This window comes from Anabrus simplex, chromosome 6 (assembly GCF_040414725.1).
Source record: "Anabrus simplex isolate iqAnaSimp1 chromosome 6, ASM4041472v1, whole genome shotgun sequence".
In the NCBI taxonomy this organism is placed as follows: Eukaryota; Metazoa; Arthropoda; class Insecta; order Orthoptera; family Tettigoniidae; genus Anabrus; species Anabrus simplex.
Genome location: NC_090270.1, coordinates 187,935,716 through 187,959,197, shown reverse-complemented (window position 1 = coordinate 187,959,197; position 23,482 = coordinate 187,935,716). Strand labels below are relative to the sequence as shown.

At 37.9% G+C, this 23,482-nt stretch overlaps 1 protein-coding gene across 1 annotated transcript in view; it reads left to right on the top strand.

Moving 5' to 3' along the window:
- Positions 1-13,208: 13,208 nt before the first annotated feature.
- The window catches only part of LOC136876287 (transcription initiation factor TFIID subunit 10), a 57,765-nt gene continuing 47,491 nt past the window's right edge, over positions 13,209-23,482 (top strand). Inside the window, exon 1 of the mRNA XM_067150106.2 lies at positions 13,209-13,241. The gene's annotated coding sequence lies outside the window, so the exon portion shown is untranslated. The remainder of the gene's footprint in view (positions 13,242-23,482) is intronic.

Genomic DNA, 23,482 nt, shown 5'->3' with positions numbered 1-23,482 from the left:
CCCGTGTGCTTTTTAAAATCATGCTGAAATGCTGTTGGACATTGTCAGGGCGGCACATGAAGATATGGTTAAAACTGACACATTCTTAATTTGTGGCTGGTATAAATTTGCAGTTCATTGCGGTTTCCATGAAGTTAACCTGAATAAATGATAGATAAAATTAGATAATTATCTAATTATCCCATTTTGCAATTGAAATTGTAATGATTAGCAGTGATGGAACTAACAATTCTATGAATATTAATACAAGAAAGAATCTGGATGATGAGCATACTCCAGATGCTAAGAATTTAGAGCCTAATTTATTTTTCAGATTTTACATACAGTTCATCTCAGATTTTAATGTTAATTGTGAGCTTGTACATTCGTTTTTATGTCAATTGTGTGTTTGTACATTTGTTTAGTTATTAGATGTATTACATTAAGGCTGAAGATGGCCAGCCAAGGCCGAAACTAGTCCCTAGTTTAGTCATGCAGTAAAATAATATTGCATATTATAGTATTGAAAAAGGTGGACCATTGTGACATTAATTTAAATAATTATTATAAAGCATCTTCTTCAATGTCTATCACCATCAGTTTCTGTTTCTTTTCTTGGAGGTGATGAGTGACAAACTCCTTGGTGTTTTCTAACGCCACCTCTGTCTCCACTTCTAGATCAATGGCCATATAATCTTCTGCACTGACATTACCATAATTACACTGTTTGAGAGTTTGTTGTAGCAATCAGTATCTTGACCATCTTAGATCCATTTGGAATACACTTGTACTGAAACAGGTTAGGAAGGAAATTCACATATTTTTCCATTATAGTCACAAAATTCCTTCTGTTTCCACGTCAGACTGGTTCCGCTAAATAGAGGTAAACTTACATGAATATTAAACCATACCTTATGGCACCAAGAAAAATTGGTCAGTTTTCCGGTTCATAAAGGTTCCGCTAAAGGCAGGTTTTACTGTATAATGTTTCTTCAGAGCAGGAATCACATCAGCTCATCCTGAATGGGAAGCATGATAAATCCTTGCAGACTAACCTCCCTCGTCTAACCCAACCAGTGAATGACCAATCTTCTGGTCTGGAAATGCCATTAACCTCTGATAAAGTTGCCAACACCATCAAAAAGCAGGAAAGTCTGCCAGAATGCGTGGTTTCAGGAATAAACAGATCAAGAACTTTCGTATCAAGGCGTTGGTCTGGCTCACTAACTTTTTAAACTGATTTATTCAGTCTCAGAAGATCTGTCAGAACTGGATTGAGGTCAAAATTGTGATGCTCTTGAAACCAGATAAGTCACTGGACCATTTTGTGCCCATCTTCCTTCTGAATCACTATTTCAAGCTTATTCTTAACAGGATTATCATATCTGTGGAGAGTTAATTGGTTAAGGAGCAGGAGGGTTTCAGACCAGAACTATCATGTGCTAACCCAATGCTGCTCACTCAGTATACAGGGTTATTCACCTAACATGTTACACAGAAATAACTTCTAAACCATTAAAGATATCGGCATTCTGTTTTCATATTCGTAAATGGTACGCAGGGTCTTGTAAAATAACGTTCTACTTAGTCTCATGGGGTGATTAACAACTGAGATAGCGATACTAACTCCATATTTTTAAATGGAACGGCACAAATTTATACAGCTGGCCTAAACGTTCAACTGCGTACAAGTTCAAATATGTAAGTATTTTCAAAATCGGACAATTACTTTTTGAGATATAAACAAGAACATCATGCGTGGTTTTGCATGCTGCATCAGACGGCGTGAAGTCAGGTAAGGTCATATTGAGGCGCAAGCTGCTTCCTGGCCTTGATTCCAGCCACAGAACGAATACCAGGCATGTACTGTAAACATAACGTGATGTACCGTAACATACCCTGGATGTGCAACGTTATTGTATGACTGGGAAACACACAACGGGGAAGGGAGATTAAAGTTGTATTGGTTTGTTTTAACATGTAACAGGTTGCGGTCAGTTTAGCGTTTTTTCCCACGGATGGGAATGGGAAGGATTTGGAAAGGAAGTCGGCCGTGGCCTATCACAAAAGGTACCTATCCGATATTTGCCAAGTGTTGAACATGATACACCATGAAAATCACTTTCAGGTTGGGCGAGGCAGGACTCGAACCTACGTTTTCCCGAATGCGCGCTACTACAGTCGCGCTGGAGCTCTGCGGAGATTAATGCGTGTAAAATAAAACATACATAATAGCGTTGCTGCCATCCCACCACGTTCATCTCTGAACATTTGCTTTTCTAGAAAGAGCTCTTCCGGTGTTTTGTGTCATGTTTATTTCTCAACTCATAGAGTAGTATGAACTGAAGACTAAAACCAGTGAGAATTATAGCTTTCGTTATGTTCCTTTCAAGGCAAAGTACTTATTTTATTCCTTTTAAACACATCAACCCTACCTGTCCTGTCATGTGTTCGCCTGTCATGCACACTTTGCAAACCCATCACATGTGTACGAGGTGCTTACATGCCTGGTATCCGTTCTGTGCCTGAACTCACTCCCAGGAAACTGCTTGCGCCTCAATATGTCCTTACCCGACTTCACGCCGTCTGATGCGTCATGCAAAACAGCGCATGCTGTTCTAACTATATCTCAAAAAGTGATTGTCCAATTTTGAAAATACTTACATATTTGAACTTGTACACAGATGAACTTTTAAATCAGCTGTATGAATTTGTGCCGTTCTATTTAAAAATATGGAGTTAGTATCAATATCTCGGTTGTTAATAGCCCCATGAGACTAAGTAGCACGTTATTTTACATGACCCTGCATACCATTTACGAATATGAAAACAGAATGCTGATATCTTTAATGGTTTAGAAGTTATTTCCGTGTAACATATTAGGTGAACAACCCTGTATAGAAGGTGGATTTCAGAAAGGTCTGCTGGTTGTATAGATTTGACTGCTGTGTATGATACTGTTAACTAAGCTGTTTGAACTCACAGGTGATTTCAAATGCACGGGAATCATTCAGTGCCCCCTGCTGATTAGGAGATTCCAGATGACACTTCAAGGTAAAGAGGGTAATTGTAGGGATCTAAAAAAATGGCTTCTTGCAGGATAGTGTCCTTATTCTAATCCTTTTAAGTGTATGCATGAACGATCATCTGATCGGTGAAGGCACAAAACATTTTTTGTATACTATGGTTTTTGTGTTGGAGCATGGTCTAAGGCATTTGAGGACATAGAATCCAGGCTGCAGACCTGCCTCAGCAACCTGACCCAGTACTGCAAGCCAAACTCTTGCTGGGTTTGATCCTAAAATTTTGAGTTCCAGAGGCTGACACTGAGAAGAGATATGTATTTACTTAAGAAAGTCATGTTCACTAGGTATCCATTAAGCTAAATGTATGTGATTAGAGGCGTGCAGCTATGAGCTTACATCCGGGAGATAGTGGGTTCAAACTACACTGTTGGCAGCCCTGAAGATGGTTTTCCGTGGTTTCCCATTTTCACACCAGACAAATGCTGGGGCTCTATCTTAATTAAGATCACGGCCGCTTCCTTCCCACTCCCAGCCCTTTCCTATCCCATCGTCGCCATAAGACCTATCCGTGTCGGTGCGACGTAAAGCCAATTGTAAAAAAAAAAAAGCCCTTTTTTATTGTTGAGATTGTGATTTGTTAAGTGGACCTTCTTGGTAGCTATCTTCTTTCTTTCTTTCTTTCTTTCTTTCTTTCTTTCTTTCTTTCGTTTGGGTAAGCTGATCTCCTTGAAAACTCACGTTAAACATTGTCAGACGTGCTCAGTGGATGAGTTATCATAGGCTTAAAATAGCAACATACATCTGGTTGGTGCAAGCTGTTGTTATTTTCAGCAAGTTATTAAATATATGGCTTATTTTGATGTGTATGCATTTGCAAATGTGTGTAAGCAGCAGGTGGCACCTTTTGCCTTTGAGAACGAGTCACATGTAAATGATACATGGTTATCTTACGAACTATAATAGTTTTACTTCAGTATTTGATTTACATAACATGTTCTCAAAAGCTGATCTGTGTTTAGTTTTGCCTTTTACATTGAAACCCTGATCAAATAGATGATTATGAACAAGTGTTAATAAGACAGGATTATCTTCATTTAAAAAAATACATTTCCCTCAAAAATTATCAACTCAATCTTTCTTGCCCATTCCCATTCATCACATTAGCACATTATTGTACCTCATTTGCACCTGCTACTGTACATCCGTGGAACTCAATCCCTGCTGAAACTAAAGTAATAAACAGTTAGAGGCCATTTAAGAAAGTGTCAGTAATAGTGTTTACAGTGTAGTAGAATTCACAGAAGGGTACAGATCACAATTGCTAAACTAATATAAAACTGTAGAGATTTAGTAAATTAATTTTACTAATATTTAAAAATATAGTATTTTAATTAATGATTCCATGTGTTAACTCCTCGGATGAGGTTGATGTCAGGAAGGACATCCAGTCGTAAAAAAATTCTATGAAGATTCATCTCACTTCATATCTGAATTTATAAAGAAATGATTACATGTACCATTTATTTGATATGAATTACATGATGGTGTTATATAGTATGGTTTGGTTAGATACCAAGTTTCTTAGCCCTGAGCCTTGCCACTTAAGGAAGGCAACAACAAAAAATTCTATCAGCTAAATCTTGGATCGCCATAGGTCAGTGCAAAAGTCACGACTCCAGTTTCTCAAGTTAATAGTTACAGTATAATACTTGAAAATAGTACAAACAATGAAGCTGGACACATTTTGGTGGAAGGATTCGAAAAACAGATTAATAAGCACAAATGCAACCAGGAATATTCTCCACATTAGATAGTCTGACTATTTAATATGTTCATGTAAAGTAGCAGAAGGATACTTATAATGGGCAAAATAACAGTAACAGTGATGTGTGGTGGATTGAAAACAGAAACTCTTTGTTAGTGTACATTGATTGCAGACAAAGAAAGTGAGAGTGAGAAATAAAGATGCCAGGAAGGAAATAATCAGAGTAAAAAATTGAGTGACAAATTGAGAAGAATAGACTAAGATGGTTTGGAGACATAAAGAGAATGTAATTGGGAAGGATACCTAAACAGATGATGGAGGCTCCTTGAAGGAAAGATGGACAGACTTGATCAAGACCTGTATAAAAGGAAGGGAATGGGACAATGATTGTTTTGATATATTTTCAGATTAGACCTATGTGAAACCAAAGTCAATATTTCGGTCTTAAAGTTTGTGAAATGCTGAATTCTTTTTAAGTTTGTCCTATCCAAGAGCGTAAAAAATAAATTTAAAAGGGAACACAAATCATCTTGTGATACCCGACAGCTAGAGGTGTATATTTTTTGCAGCTAGATGTCGTGAACACACAAAGAACTGTAACAGTATGTGCTTGGAATGTTGCACAAGCTGTCAGCGCATTATTCTCTGTGTAGTGGCAGAATAGTACATGTTGAAGTTCTTTGTAGGTCTACATTAGCCGCAATATAGTACGCATTTGTGTTCTGAATCGCATTATAGTGTGTTTTTTGTAGACCTACAAGTGCTAATAATTATGAACAATACCAAAGTGAGCATTTCACTTTCTGATGGGGCTTTAGAATTTAAAAGCCAACGATTTTTCGTGTATGGTAACGTGCTGATGTGCAAATATTGTGAATGCCATCTACATTATAGGAGAAAATATACATTGGACAAACATTGCTGGCTGAAAAGCATGTGCTTCATAATGAAAGATCAGTGAAGCGAGGTAGTAGATCAAGCCCTTGACCATACAAAATAGTGCAAAAGTTAGTGAGAAAAGAATTAGATCATCTGGAAACATGAAAACGGATGGCAAAGTACAGGGTGTATCTAAATTATACCGACAAAAAGAATCAGGGATACTCTTCGTGTTATAGAAAGAACAATGGCGCAGTCGGATCGGTGGAGGAAATAAGGTTACTTTGTTGCTTCCGGACGCGCAAATAAAATTGTTGAACTTGCCTTATTTGCTCTGTTGTCAAATCAGCTACCCTGCAATGGATTTTTCATTTCTGCGAACAATAAAAGTCACTTGGTGCAAGATCGGGAGAATAAGGCAAATGTTGCTAGATCTCAAAACCACATGCCCTTGCTTTGTCAACTGCAACTTGAGATGAGTGAGCTGGTGCGTTGTTAGCTTGGAGATGAATGTCCCTGAAGAGTATACCATGGTGTTTCTTTTGCAGAGTATCTTTCAACTTACATGGAAGATTGCTGTAATATGTCCCAGTAATGATTTGTCCCTTTGCAAGGTAATCTGTGAGGATGACTCCACAACAGTCCCAAAAAGTAGTCAGCAAAACCTTCGCAGATGACTTTTGCACCTTTGCATGTTTTTTGGGGAGGGGAATCAGCATGCTTGCACTTCATGAACATGGTTTTGGTCTCTGGATCATACTGATAGCCATGGTTACCAAACGACCAAAAAAATCCTTCATCCTTTTCCAACAGCATCAATACCTGTCTTGAAAGATCATGCTGTATTTGATTCATTGCGTTCCTAATGAACTGCTACAACAAATAACACATCCAAGGTGCAATTAAAACATAACACTGAATCTTACCGTACTTTTGTCATTAGGCTGAAGATGTCTCTCAGATAGAGGCAAAACACGTCCCTTTCCTAAATAAAAATGTAATAAAGCATTTTTTAAGTATCGTATAGTTGGAGTTTACTCAAACACTTAAAACTTGTGTGCCGTTATCTTTCTCCCTCTCAGAATACTCCCTCACATTACAGACAATTTCCTAGGCCTGGCTGCTTAGTGGAGTGTCTCGTCTGAAGGGCTTTCTTCACTTGGGAGCTTCATCTTTAGATGTAGGCATCGACATGACAGAATATAAAATTCTCATACGGGCCTAAAATTAACCTGCTATATAACTACCAAACGAAATATTAAACTAAGCTGCTAAACAAACTAAAGCACTAATGTACCTTGCTACACACTATTCACCACATATAAAGCGCTATACTAAACACTAAATTTATAAACACTACACTGTAAAATATAAACAAAACAAACACCGCAAACAGAACTGAAAACAATACAACATACAGCGATGGAATGTGGTTACACTAAACAAAAGATTGACAGAACTGGAGTCTAACGCACTCTGCCGGAGCGATCGGCTGCCTATGATTGGCTGTTTAGTAATTCACTTAGTTTCCACCAAAAGGCAACGCTCACATGTCAAGTCGAAACCCATAAGAACTGAACTATTAGCTAAGGTGATGGGCTTCCTTTCTTGCAGTTATTTTGCACAAACAATCATGGCAGTCATGTCATGATTGTGTAGAAAGCTAATGGACAACATATTAGGCCACCCCACGTAGAAGACAGATGTTTTGCACAGCTGCTCTTAACTTGGAGAACAGACGCTGTGCATACACAATATTGTGTCTTGACCATAGACGTTGCTTTCTTTGTATGCTTGTATTATATGCAGATGAAAATGAAATATTGTATGGCTTTTAGTGCCGGTATATCCCAGGATGGGTTCGGCTCGCCAGGTGCAGATCTTTCTAGTTGACACCCGTAGGTGACCTGCGCGTCGTGATGAGGATGAAATGATGATGAAGACAACACATACACCCAGCTCCCATGCCATTGGAATTAACCAATTAAGGTTAAAATCCCCGACCTGGCCGGGAATCGAACCTGGGACCCTCTGAACCGAAGGCCAGTACGCTGACCGTTCAGCCAACGAGTCGGACTATATGCAGATGATGGCTTACTCTGGAGTAAAAATTCTGTACCACCTTTGTTGTATCAAAAATCTTCTGCACCATATATGTCATTGAAGCCTTACAAGGTACTACTAGCCACGTCAACTGTTTTTTAAAATTATTTTATGTTTTTAAAACCACACTCCAATTTGTCTTGGCTCATGACAGGCACAGAGCTTGGCTTCCCAACATTGGGTCTGGGATGCTATTTATACACAGTGGTTGTATAAATGTAGATGCTTTGAAAACTCCATTACCTAGTATTGATATTAAAGCAAATTAATCTCCGTACAGGCCATGAAGGCCCTCAGAGGGGTGAAAGCTAAAGGCTCCCACTAACTAACCTCAGCATTTGTTAGTGGTTAGCTCTACACCTGGCCGCCTTTGCCCCTAGGAATTAACCTGGTACTGTTCTCAATTTTTATGTAGGTTGGGTGAACCTCAGGGCCATGTACGCCTCTGGAAGTAGAAACCTCGTTTCTTACGTTTTTTAAATTTCCTGACTGTGAATCAAACTCATGTCATTGTGGGTGAACCAAACACGCTGTATTGATATCATTATTGTATATAATATAAATATAACTTTTCCCCTCTATTTTTCTCATTCATTCGTTCATTTACTGCAGTTTGTCTTAGTCTGATCCGTAATATTTTGCCAAGTGTTGTTCAGGGAGGGAAATGTTGAATTTGATGACTGATGTTAATATTTGGTCATGGGTGTGAAATATTTGGCAGCTTGCCGCTGCTGTGTTTGTTCATTGCAAATTGCAAACTATCTAGAAATTAGTCTTCTTCTCCCTAACTTTTATCCCACGTAATTGCAGGGTTCACTTAATTCATATGTATTTTTTTTTAATGAATTTGTTCCTCTTTTCATCTCTTTTGGAAATATATATGAAGGTTATGAATCATTTTCCAAACTACAATAATTGAAAAACTTTACCATTATTGCTTTTTCTTGATTTTATAATGTTATAGTGTGAAAGCCATGCTGAGTGGCTTAAATGGTGAGCCCATGCAGCTTGCAAGAGAATATGCTCTTGCCATATTTACCCACATAATTTTCCTCCCTTGCATTTTTAAACATAGCTTTTTTCTGTTGAATAACGCAGGAAATATGTACACAGTGGTCTGCAATATGACTGGCTAGATGCTACGTAAGTTTTCATGCAATAACGAAGTACGGTACAAAGCTGTCCTAGAGGTCGAAATGCAGGCAAATGTATTGCAGCTCATAATCTTCCAGTAAAAGAGACAGCTTTTAGTGGCTACATATTCTCCTTGTAATGTAGTGTATCTATGAGCAACTGGGTCAACCATAATTTGTTCATTGTATGCACCCATTTCTGTCGTTTTTGTTCATGATGTCTGACAACCATTAACAAAACAATCATTTTTTATGTTATGCATTGGGAAATTCTGTTATGACTTTTCAAAACTTTTCAAAAAATTCTCGTTGGTGTGCAACAAAGGCAACTGAGTTAAAAATATATTATGTAGCCAGCATGTTCACTGTTTCTTTTACCTTATAGATGATTGCATTATATAACATATTATGATCTAGCCAGAGTGAACGGAATAAAGTGTTACGTTCATTTAAAAAAACAAGTTGCATTTATTGTCGCCTATCTAGCCATCGCCCTATTATTTCAACACTCAGTTGTCAGTTTGTATGAGGCAACTGAGAAGTGCAAGCAGCAAGACTGCAGTAATGAGACCGCGTGACAAGTTTTACATAGTGTAGGTATTGGTCTATGTGCTAATTAGTTTTACATACATAAGTGAACAGTGGTTAGCGATGGATAATAAAAACAGGAGTTATAATGCAAAATTTAAATTTACAGCGATCACGTTTGCAGAAAATAATAGCAAATGTACTGCTTTGTGTTGAGCCATCACATGTATGGTACTGGTGTGGAAAAAAAAAAAAAAAAAAAGAACAGCTGCAGTGTGCCAAAATCAGACCAGTATCCAAAAATTGAAGAACCGTTAAAATATATTACTGGATTTAGAATAACAGCTATTCAGTTCTGCATGAAATGTTGCTGTTAAAGGCACTTGAGATCATAGCAAAAAAAGCAATATAATAATCTCATGGTTCAAAGCAAGCAGAGCTTCATGAAGGGGACAGTCTTCACAAGAAGGCATCTGCATGCCAGCAATTGCCAAAGAACCATACTAAAAAAATGTAATACCGTCAATATTTTGGGCTCAAAATTAAATTTATTTAATTTTCCCTCCCCCGTTTTTCAGGTTAAAAATTGTTTAAAAAGCAGGGAAAACTATGCATGTAAATATGGTATATCTGTATTTCTGTGAAACCAGGAAGAAATTTGTTAAAACCTTCATTTGGAGTGTGCTAACTTACAGTTGTGAGACCTGCACTTTGGAAAAACAAGCACAGTCAAGACTAGAAGCTACGGAAATGTGGTTCTGGAGAAGACTGACAGGGAAGAATTGGACAGAAAATAAGACTAATATCCAAATCTTGAATGACGTTAGTGAGAAACGGACCGTAATTTATTCAATAGAGCAGAGAAAAGCTAAATTTGTTTCTCCAGAATGTCTTCAAAGACAAGGTCCTAGGGAAGAAGTCGAGAGGAAGACCGTGTCTCTCATACTTTAGGAAAATAATTACTCAGCTGGGTTTTGCTTCCTATGTCACGATGGAAAGGACTGCTGAAGACCATGGGATGTGGCTGCAGCAACAAGGCTTAGCCTTTAAATAATGGATGGATGGTATTATTATTATTATTATTATTATTATTATTATTATTATTATTATTATCATCTGTGAGGAAATTATTTACATTTGCAAAATATTACAAATCAGACTAAAACAAACTGCAGTAAATGAACGAATGAATGAGAAAAATAGAGGGGAAAAGTTATATTTATATTATATACAATTATGATATTAATACAGCATGTTTGGTTCACCCAGAATGACGTGAGTTTGATTCACAGTCAGGAAATTTAAAAAACGTAAATAACGAGATTTCTACTTCCAGAGGCGTACATGGCCCTGAGGTTAACTCAACCTATATAAAAAATGAGAACAGTACCAGGTTAATTCCTGGGGGCAAAGGCGGCCGGGTGTAGAGCTAACCACTAACAAATGCTGAGGTTACAGTTAGTGGGAGCCTTTACTTTCCACCCTTCCGAGGGCCTTCATGGCCTGTATGGAGATGAATTTGCTTTATAGGTACGCTCATCATAAAATGGTTGGCTCTAGGTTCGATTCCCATTTGAGGTCCACTCAGCCTGCGTAAGAACAATTAAGAAGCTATCTGATGATGAGATAGCAACCTCAGTATAGAAAGCCAAGAATAATGACATACAGTAGGTGAATCGTTGTACTGACCATGTGTCACTTTGTAATCAGCAGGGCTTCAGCATCATGAGGGTGTGTTTGTTCTGTCTCTCATATCATACAGCTCTTCTTAGTCTACAAGGCTGAGTGAACCCTGTTCCTGCCCTTGGTTCAGAATTAAAACCCATGGACTGGCCAGGAATTGGACCTGAGATACCCGGCATAGAGGCTGCCATGCTACACCTACACAAGGGAGCTGGCATGCAGTGACTAGGAAGGCAGGGAATTTGCAAGAACTTCTATAATGAGCAAGATACACCTGTGTTGGTATCAATGTTACAGATGCATTCTGTAAGTTATAGCTCTTCTCAAGTTTCCTAAGGTTATTACACTGGAAAATCAGCGTGGACACTCAGTGAAGTGGTGGTGAGAGTGACTATTAGTTTGAGGGAATATTTAGATAATTATTCCCTCCTAAGGGGAAATGCAAGATATCTGACCCTTCAAGGAATTTATATAACACCAAAAGAAAGCGCAGGATCACAAATGGAATTAGGCCTCGCAAGCCTATAATTGTAGCAGTGGAATAAAAATAAAAATGGTCATATAGGAAAAATGAAAGGAAGAACCTGGTACACATAAGTGGATGCAGTGCCAGGCCTGTCCCGAGATCACCAACCTGCGCTTTTAATTTGAGAGACCTAAAGGAGAGTCACCCCTTTTAGTTGTCTATTGTTACAAGTTTTATGCCCCTGCCCACACAGGAGAGATTCATCTCTTGTTGATGTAATAGGCAGAATGCTGCTTTTGCAGGAAAATGCATCTGATGCTTTACAAATAGCATTGCTACTCTCGTTGTTCCTTGGTTTTGATCTTCAAATGGAAATGAAGCCTGCTACTTAAGAAGCTTTTCTGAGAACCTGATCTTTATATTCCTTGCTGGATAGGATGTTGCTTAATGCAGACCTGAGATGTTTTCTATCCTATATTTAGGCAAAAGAATATCAAACCAAAAATTTTATGTGAAGTTCTGAACACAATACATAGCAAAATGTATCAAAATATGATTACTGCAAATTAAAGACATCAGCACATACTGAAAGCCTGCCTTGGTTATGCTTCATGTTCAGGGCTACAGAGAAACTATGTGAATTCACAGATACAGATCAGTTATTTCCAAATATTGGTAAGCAAATTTATATGTGGGCACTTATTGCATTGGTGTAAAAAATATTTTTACTTGGACTATATCGGGTAGCTTGTCAAGACAAGTTTTGGAGCATACGTTAATTCCACAAGATAGAACTACAATTACTTCAAAATTTTTTTGACTAGACTGGTTTTTGATGCTTATTACTGCATGTAGGTCATGAAACATGTTGAAATGGACTTCGTGTTTTACTTTTCTAGGAAACTGTCTTAACCTTTAATCTCATTCATATATAAGAAGCAATAATGGGAAAGGTTAATATTTGTCCTATATCACATTTCCTTTTCTGTCCGTGTTTATGATTAGCCTTTTTATGTGATTCTTAAGTGTATAATGTTTTAATTGTAATAATATCACTTGTTTCTTAGATATAATATGACTGCATTTAACATTTTGTAACTTTAACTTGCTATTAAGGAGTGCATTTAAAATTGTTTGCCTGAATATTGTAATTGTTTTACCAAAGGAAGTTTGTAGTAATTATTTAAAATGATAGCTATCTTCTATTATATATATTTCTTACTATGCCCCTAGAACTGATATGATTTTTGTAATGTTAAGAAAACCTTTTACAGATGTATTTATAAACTACATGTAAAATGAGTTTTACTTTTTTAATAGTGTGTGAATCTATTTTTTCTAGAATTTATTATGAAGTGTGGCTATACAAAGCAATATCTTAACATGTGTTCACTATGAATCTCTGTAATCAGTATTTCAATTTTAAATAAAATATATTTTATCATTTTCTGTCAGATTTTTAAAATGTCATTTTTATTCATTAAAAGGAAAGATTGAATCTATGGACTTTGCATGCATAGATGTTAATTTATTGGTGCCTGAAAAATTACAAATTATCAATAATAAATATATAGAGTAAATATGTATATATATGAACTACGCAAATATGAAACGTGCAGTTATGATGAATTCACGTGTTCCAGTTCCTCCTTTGTGAAGAATGTGTCCTTGCTGTGGAGGTAAGACCTACGTGTCCCAGTAAAACGGATAGCCAAGCCATCAGTGCTACTATGTCGGATGGATATTTTGTCTTATGAAATAATCTTCATGTTGATCCGTATTGATGAACCATTACATTTAGAAGGAAAAAGAATATCCATCCAATCAATACACTTTATTGATATGACTATATAAACATCACACTTTGTGGGACTAGTTCCGACCTTAAACCTAGGTCATCTTCAGCCACGTAATCTAAAATTAACAAACATATTCACATATTGTGTACCTTAAAACAATTATGAAACTCGGTCTTAAAATCTAAAGGTGCATGTTGTATTAGAACATTGTGGTTTATTCTATAAGGAACATAAATTAAAATTCAATTCTTCCGTATTAAAATTACGACGATTTGACGTCTCATCATATGTTAAAATTGTAATACATATTGTGATTTATCTCATCAGGTAATATTTTATTGTTGAATCATGAGAAATATAATTCATTAAAGATGATTTATTCATAACATGGATCTTGTTGGACAACTGAGGTGCCTCTCCTTTTTGTCCAGTTCTGCAAATCATTTAACCTCAATCAGGCATTAACAATAAAAGAAATTTCAGTGATAGCCTTGAAATGTTTCATCGAAATCCAATGCAACAACATACAGTATGTTAAATGTGCTAACCAACTCACAATTACAGTACTTTAATAATCATCTTGTCAGTATCCAGTTGGGGAAAGTCGAAATACAAATAAAGGAAATAATGTAATAAGACTTGAGAACCAATGGTTTGAAGAAGAAAAGAGGTTAAAAATATAATATTATTCACGAGACGCACCCCATTTAAGGCACAAACAACCAGATGTAATCGATGTAACATAAATCACAGTGGTCTTAGTGAGAGCGAGTGCAGACCGAAGGAAGAGGGTTACAGTGGGGAGGGAGAGAGTGAAGGTTCATTTTTAAAAAAAATTTTTTACCTAAGGTGGAGTTGACAGGTGTTAATAGAGTGGAATGCGTCAGGGAGAGTAAATGGAAATTATTATATTGATGATAATAATCATTGTGTGTAGCTATTTCTAGCTGGGTGCAGCCCTTGTAAGGCAGATCTTCTGATGAGTGTGGGCGGCATCTGCCATGTGTAGGTAACTGCGTGTTATTGTGGTGGACGATAGTGTTATGTGTGGTGTGCGAGTTGCAGGGATGTTTTGGACTGCACAAACACCTAGCCCCCGGGCCATTGGAATTAACCAGTGAAGGTTAAAATTCCGGACCCGGCCAGGAATCAAACCCGGGATCCTCGGAACCGAAGGCCAGTACGCTGACCATTCAGCCAATGAGTCGGACATTATATTGATGAGGATTAAGATTTATATTTGTTCTGTATGCATTATTTATAGGAATAATAATAATAATTTTGGATAATATATTAGGTGTCTCAGAGATTTTGTTTAAATTGCCGTTAGAATTAAAATACTGTTCAAAGTGTACAAAGCTGTTTTCAGTGATATTTAAGAGGGGCCCTTTATCTATTGGGTTGATGCAGAAGTGTATGTGGTTATTTTATTTTATTTTATTTTATTTATTTATTTATTTATTTATTTATTTATTTATTTATTTATTTATTTATTTATTTATTTATTTTATTTATTTATTTATTTATTTTATTTATTTTATTTTATTTTACTTTATTTTACTTTATTTTATTTATTTTATTTATTTTATTTTATTTTATTTTATTTTATTTTCACGCACTGTAACTCACAATCATTCCGTGATGTATTCATCTCCACTCTCTGTGACCTTCTGCCAACGTTCAGGTAGCAGTTGAATGCCTCACCTGTGGAAGTGTTTTCATTTTGACTGGAAGATATTTGTTTTATCCATTGGTCAAGAGAAGCTTCGGCAAGAAACGCTTGCCCCCTCAAAGTGGTTAGAAATAGAGCAGAAAAGATGGAACTCTGAGAGGAAGAAGTTCAGCAATCACACCTTCGGTCAATTGCGCTGTGTGCGGACGAGCGTTATCATGGAGCAATAAGACTGGTTGTTATCTTTGTCTTTTGTTGTCATTAGCAACGGCAATCCGTCTTAGCTGGTCACTCTACACAGCAGAGGTAATCGTTAAGTTTTTCGGAAGAAGTTCATGATGAAGAATGCCATCTTTGTTCAACCAGAAACACAACATGATTTTCTGTGGATGGACACTATCCTTGGCACGGGGAGTTGCTTTATTTGATGGGCTGAACCACTCTTTCCTCTTCTTCATGTTGACATACAGGCACCATTTCTCGTCACTGGTTCAAAAGGAATGCTTCGTGGCTATCACAAGCCAATCAATGTCGGACAAGCAATGACGAATAGATGTTTACTCGTTGATTTTTGTTACTGCCACTTACCACATGTGGTACACATATACCTGATTTCTGTACCGTACCCATTGAATGCAAATGGCGTACAATAGTTGACTTCTTCTTCTTATGACACCGTCTCCCTCTGAAGGTTGGCGATCCAGTTGTTATGATTACACACGAAACGGCAGCTCGGAAGATTTCTATCGACGTATGTCCATACCGTCGCCGCAAATCTTTCAGCCAGGAATTTCTCCGTCTTCCCACAGATCTTTTCCCATCAGTTTTCCCTTGAATGATCAGTCGGAGAAGTTTGTATCGTTCGCCTCTCATGATGTGCCCGAGGTAGCTGAGCTTACACTCCTTGATGGTTATGAGAAGCTCTTTCTTCTTGTTCAAGATGTTGAGGACTTCTTCATTTGTCTTCTTTTCTACCCAAGATATTCGGAGTATTCCTATGTATAAGTACACTTCAAAAGATTCAATATGCTTCTCCAATAAAGGGCTAAGCGTCCACCCTTCGAAACCATACAGAAGGACAGGAAAAACATAACAATGTAGCATTCGAACTCTGAGCTGGAGGTTGAGTTCTCGGCTGGTGAATAAGGTCCTCATGGTATAGAACACATTCAAAAACTTGTGCCATTTCCGGTGTTGTTTGACGAGGATTCTCATGAAGCAACTCATTCAAGTGATTTTCATCGAAATCTGAAGGTCTTCTAGAACGTGGATCATCAGACAAGTCAAACCATCCTGCTCGAAAGCGGGAAAACTATTTTTGTGCTGTTCTTTCAGCAGTTGCTTCATTCCCGTACACTTCACAAATTGTTCTCGCAGCTCCTGCTGTACTGGATCCTCAGTTAAACTCAAAGAGTAAAATGTAAAATGCTCACTTTTCTCAACTTGACATTCCATATCCATTTGTCTGAAATATACACAAATAATACGTTCACAATCAAGAAAACCTGTGTTTTGCAACACACAAACTCCAAACTCAGTTAAAATAATGTAATAATGATAAGCAATCCCTTTACGCTGCATTGTTGCCACCATGAACCTACTACCCTGGCGTAGCAGGGGGAGAGGTGATACTTTCACCTGGCGCGTCCCAGGTGGCGGATAGGGGGGTCCTAACCGGCTTGCCGGCAGACTTGAGGGAAATAAAATACCTCTCGTTGACCAAACACACAACCCGCTGTGGGTAGGGGACGCAGACGAAGAATTCACCCATGGTATCCCCTGCCTGTCGTAAGAGGCGACTGAAAGGGATGATTCTATTAGAACCATGAAACTACTTGTGATTAGTACCACCCTGTGGGGAACACCATGGATCACTTTTACTTGCATGTAGTACCACTATGCTAGGTACCAAATAGGTTTTTGATTAGTAGCAAATGAGAGCGCAGTACCTGTGATTTGTAGCACTATATGAGCAACACCCTGGGATGAGGGAACCCATGGTTCTGGCTTGCCTATGATTAGTACCCACTATATGAGGAACACCACAGGATAGTACGAGTTCCTGTATGTTGTAACCAAGGTTGAAGTTTACAAAACACAACTTTTATTGCTTCACTTTGATATTTACACAAATAACTGAAATTTATTTTGAAGCAAAAAGGAATATTGAATCTTGAGAAAAGTCTGTCTTTATACAATATGTACAGGTTTACAGTCTTTATATACACTTCTATCTTGAAAAGATAGTCTTTGTGAATTGACACGTTGATAGTCGAGAACTATCTGGCACACTAACATAAATGTCTTTGAGAGTCCTTGTTTGTTGAAGTGCCTGAATTCCTAAAAAGCAAGTTCAATTGATTGAAGAAATTCCACCTAGCGAAACTAAGGGAGCTTGCATAAATTAGGGAATGAAAATGGCTTGTAAAAGAATTACGGAACATAGGCAGCGGAAAACAGGTAAGGGAGCGGTGACCAGAGGTGAAACCTCGTACTGCCAGAAATTCAGTCCACCTGGTCGAAGCACATTTTCAAGAGGAGTAGCCTCCGTGCTCGACGTAGGGTGTATTCTGGAGCTGGACACCGGGGCAAGTGGGCGATTGAGCAGGCAGGGAGCTCCTATTTATAGTACACTCGATGGTCAGGCACGCGCACTGAGGGCTGCGCGTCGAAGCTAGCAGAATGATACACAGGCGCGCGTGCAGCTGGCTGGCGGAGCGAGAAAGGGAGCGCCGGACATACAACACTGTACACTTATGTGATGAACACCATAGGTTTGCATTGCCTTTAAATGGTGCCGCAATGCGCAAAACACCGTAGGTCTGTAAAACATGTGCAAATTTCATTACCTGTGAGTAGTACCATAATGTGTGGAATACCGCGAGTCTACGCTACTTTTGATTATTACCGCAACATGACAAATACCATGGTTCTACTTTTCTAGCGATAAGTACCATTATGAGGGGCCTATGACTTGGATTTTGGACTTCTTTTGACTACAAGCATCATCAATTCAGTATCGTGCTATAGAAGCAGTCCCTTGGTCCGTAATCCTATTGTTCTACGCAAGCTTCTGTGCATGTGAGGCACTGTGGGTCGGTTCCACTGATCGTTTTAAATTCATATCCATCCATTCATTCTTCATCCTCACTTTTTGAATTCTGGTCAGTGTAGGATTTTGGACTTAATTTGTAATTTCATTTCATACCATTAGGGGCCGATGACCTAGATATTAGGCCCCTTTAAACAACAAGCATCATCAGCATTGTTGCCAACCCAAAAGAATACCGCACAAACTTACACATCAACCCTATACTATCTTGATCGATTTCATGTCCCATTCGACACATGTAAACATATGACTAGCTTCCAACATAATTTGTTGTCCCATAGTGGAGAATCTTATTATATTTGTTTGTGTTAACATGTTCAAAATATCTTGTTGAAAAACATCTGCCTGTTCGGGCTACATATGTAGTTTCGCAAGTGTTGCATTGCAATTTGTAAATACCTGACTTAGAAAACTATTATTCTGATATACAGAATGTTGTACAAATTAAAAGCATTGTTATTATTATTAGTTCTGTAGGCAATAGCTTGGCCATATTTTTTGAAAATGTTTGAGATCTGATAAATATTTTCATTATTGAAGGTAAAAATTGAGGCATGAGATACTTTTTCTCTCGATAAAGTCATCGAGGTCCGGTGTTTGATTTTATTAATTATTTTCTCTATAAATTGTCTGTTATAACTAGGGGTCAGAAGTTGAAGACCTATAAATTGACCTATAAAAAGACTTTAGTGTAACTGAAAAAAGACCTAAAAACTGCCCAAAAGGACAGAAAACTTCATTGCAAATTGATTCATAATTTTAGTTTTAACTACGTATTTAATGAAAATATGTGTGTGTATGTATGTTAGGTCATCATCCCAGAGGCTGGTTGATTCCTCAAATAGCACCACCAAAGGCTATGCAGTTATAGGGAAAGCGCAAAAACCAATGGCGGAGCCCAAACGAGGCGTACTAGGCAAGATGAGGAGTGAGGTAGTTTGCCATTGCTTTCCTTACTGGACCAGAAGGTGCCATTGCAGCACAACTGACCCTATGAACAACACCTTTCATAACACTCAGACACTAGTTGTGCTCTGAATGTCATTACTCAGCACCACCCATACCCAATGTTTAAAAATGCAAAATTCTGGTGGTATGCAACATAGAGTACAATATTATATGAGTGTAATACCTCTTCGTTCAGACATTATATATTTTTAGATTAACATAATTTTAAAAAAGGAATTCCATGTTTGTTAATAAAAATACTTCCAGAATTTATAATGAAATATTTTTTCCACGTAGAATGAAATCAGTGAACTCGTAATGGACATCCTGGAGAAATAAATTGTAATTAGTATAAATGAAATCATATTTGGCTTAACCAAGCTAGGGTTACCAAAATTGAAATTAGGAAACCTTAGCTCAGTTGCTTTGCAGTATATCACCATAGTCATCTCCTGGTTCTTAGATGTAAAGGATCGTCGGTATTCAGACAGCACATTTTGGAACATCGAGAAACATCTCTCCACATCAACGGATGTTAAGGGTTCATACTTGAAGCAAGTGAAATTTTTCTCTTCAAAAATACTCGCATCAAAATTTTCTTCTTTGAATATTTCACTTATCTTGCACATAATTTAATACCCCTTTTTCTTTTCGAGCACTAACTCCATTTTTTTCTTTCCATTTCATTTTCTTTCTTTCACATATGGTTCAAATATATGTAACTTATTTACTAGAGAAAATATGTTTAGAGGCGATGGATGATTCGGAGTGAGAATGGGCAGTAAAAAAAACTAGTCGAAGGAAGGTAAAGTTGAAAAGAAAAAAAGCAGTTAAGACCTAAACAAAGGCTAAAAAAGACCAGTGTATCAAGAAAAGACAAAAAGGGACAAATGAAACTCACCATTTTCTGTTCTACAAAGACCCAGAATGAACATAGACCTCGTCTTTGGACACTCAAGAAAAAAAAGGATATTTCCTCTACTTCCAAGCCCTAGTCATAACCATTGCTCTTGGTGATGTTGCAGATCGTTTTGAGTTCTTTTTCACAATCTCTGTCAGACAAAGGGACTTTAAAAGCCCGATAAACCATACTATAATACTGTATGCCGCTCTTTTCTTAGATTGGGGCTGTGTAGAATTATTATGTATGGTGTTAATTGTTTGAGTAGATCTTCTATAAATATTAAAGCTATGAGAATCTGGGTGTCCCTTAATAGTAAGATCTAAATAATTAAGAACTTGCCGAGATTCAGTCTCCACCATAAATCTAATATGACAAAAGCATCATCTACAAATATTTCTTTATGTTATAATACCAATATAAATGGTCCGTTATTGGATATTATAAATTTTCCAGCCAACTCATTCCTGGTTGCCAGGGTTTTGCTCCCATGTGCTAGGTTGGGCTCGTCAGTTGGTACCTAGCACACCTACCAAGACGCATGGCTAGTGCATACCGTGGAGGCCACTGCGTAGCCTACTTGAAGCCACCGGCAGTGCCAATGTAGTATGAGAGACTTTGTCTCACTACCAAAATTTGATGCCTACTTGGCCATCAGATGATATAGATGTTGATTCCCATAATTCCAAATAATCTAAATAGATTTCTGCCAAAATTCTGGATGTTGGTGAACCCATGGCCAGCCATTTTTCTTATATTATTTCATCAAACAGAAATAGTTACTGTCTTAATGATTTCATATTTATTTATTTATTTATTTAGTCTGATCCAGGACACCCTAGATTTGCCATAAGATACAGAATAATACACAATAACAATTTTGAGGGAAGATAAAAAAGATTAATGTTTAAAAAAATGATAGGTTACAATTAACCATGTTAAATGGCATGAACTCCATATAAATGGTGACGAAGAATCGAAACGGAGTACTTGATGAGTGAGACGACTATCTCATCTTGTAGGCTTCTGGCTAGTTTATATTTTTGTCGCCATGTGACGAAAGATTTGGGAATTGTTCTCCTCACGCCAAAGAAAAGTCCAGTCACCGTATTTTTTTTAAGGTTATACGACTCAAGAAAGAAAGGGATAGTTGGATTATAGATATCCTTTTTCTCATTGTCTACGTCAGTCGGCTGAGAGGCTGAAGATTCAAAGCGTACCGTAGGATCAATAATTTCTGCTTCGTTCCTCCGTCTGTCAATCGCTATAATATCAATCCTGCGAGTGCTGCCTCCTTCGGCGAGGCAGTGGACTTCTTCGTACACTTCTAGAATTTTGAGACGAAGAGCATTAGCAATCAGGTTTCTGATGATGTTATGGCGTTTGATCCTAAGCAGTTCTCCTTGAGGGCAACTCCCCAGCACATGTGGTAAGGTTTCATACTCACTGCAGTGTCTGCAGTGGCCTGTGCTGGTAGAACGTCCCGGCAGAGTACGTACTGGTGCAACCATCGCTGTCATCTTCAACATCTCCCTCCATTCCGAACAAGTTAAACCATCTCTTCTGGTAACCCAAGAATTAGCAGCAGGAACTTGAGCAAATAACTCAACACCTCTTCCTTTTTGTGGATATGCACACCAAGCTTCAAATTCGCGTGTTCTAAGTATATCGCGCAGTTGTCCAACAGATTTCGTTGATGTCTCTTCATTGAGTTGAAGTTCAGATAGGCAGCGAGTTTTTATTGCTGTGAAATTTCGAACAGCATTTACGTGCGAATCATTCACAGCTTCTAGCTTAAGATTGATGTTCAGCTGTTGAAGGTACGCTTCCCAAGTAGAGCGCATTAGTGCTAACCCTTTACATTTGTGGCTCGAATTTATCATACTTGTCGGTGTGTCACTCGGAAGTTGTAGATTATATCAAATTGATGCATTGAGTGGTCATTCTGAATTTTTATATTCTTTACAAGTGGTGTTTGCTGGGATCAAGACGTGGGCTACCACTAGACTTAGGTTACCCCTTTTCGATAGTTGGTTTAGTGAATATCAAGCTCTAAGCTTTCTGAGCTGCAGCCAATAGCCAACAGAGTAGCCTGCTGTGTTGTCAGTGCTGTTTCACAAGCTACTGCCCTGGTCACTGCTACTGTCGGTAATCAACACCTGATCAGTGGAGATTGTAGCCTAAGGTTTAGCAAATTAAAGTCCGGCTTTGTGACGAAATGGATAGAACACTTGCCATTGGTCCAATGGGCCCGGTTCAATTCTCGGAATCAACCCACTTGTACTCTTAATTCCCCTGGCTTGGGAATTGGATGTTTATCATGTGTTCGCCATTCGCTTTATCCTCATTAGGTCACTACCAAGCCTATACAGATACCATACACCGTTATTAAAATTTTGAATTTTACAGCATTACCAGCAGTCTTACACATTGTTCACTGATTTATTAGCTTCCTTAGGAGATCAATGGTGGTGCCTGACCTATGATCACACGTTCAATTCCAATCAACTAAAGAGAACACTAAACCTGAAAGAGTGCATTTCAGTTTAGGAGATCTACCTATAAAAAGAAAACTATATTACTCTTATAACAGTAGCCCTGCATTGTCTTCTTACAAGGATGTAGAAGCAAAAGGGAGTGAAATACCAGCACTCTGTTATCTGTATAATTAAGTCAGAATTATGAGATGAGGAAGTATATATGGTGAGGAACACGTGTCAGTTCGGAAACTTCCAGAGAACTTAGGATCTTTGAGCTATCTCTTCATCGTTAGCCGTGGCGATCTGACAGACCGAAGCCTAGCACACCTATCCCCCCCCCCGGTCTACGCACCTATCAGTTATACAGCAGCAAGCCGTGTGAGGTGAGGCGAGGGGAGAGGGACGCAGTGCCTGGGCTGCAATATCTTTCTCCGATACCTTGCACTCAGAAATGCGAGGAATTCTCATTGCGTTCATGTTTTGTAAATGGAAGAATGTGCCAGATGCTTACAATATAATTTAGATTTTCATTGTTCTCATTTGAGGTTAGGGCTTCACTGATAGCTTTGGTAGCCCTTGGTATACACCACTGTTCTTTACTTTATCAACTAATTCTGTTGGTGTTTTTTATTGGTTTGTTGTTTTAAAATGGTAATTGCTTTTTAGAAATCTCTGAATAAATTGAAAGAGTTTATACAACTGACTTGGTCTGAAATTTATGACTGGTCTCGTGGGGATACCGGCTTTATAAATTTTGGGGAGCTCTTGATTTTGCTAGTCCCAGGTTCATGTTAACCAATTTTTTACATTCTTGGTCAGGTAATAAAAATTACATGTTCCTAGGAGTCTGTTTTAGTTGACACTAAATTCTGAGAGTAGGATCCTTACTAATTAAAAAAAAATACTACCTGTATTACCGGGCTCTGCCCAGGCATTTTATTGATTGTTTACTTTCGGATATTTTATTACCTGTTAATTATGTGTGACCGAGCTCGATAGCTGCAATCG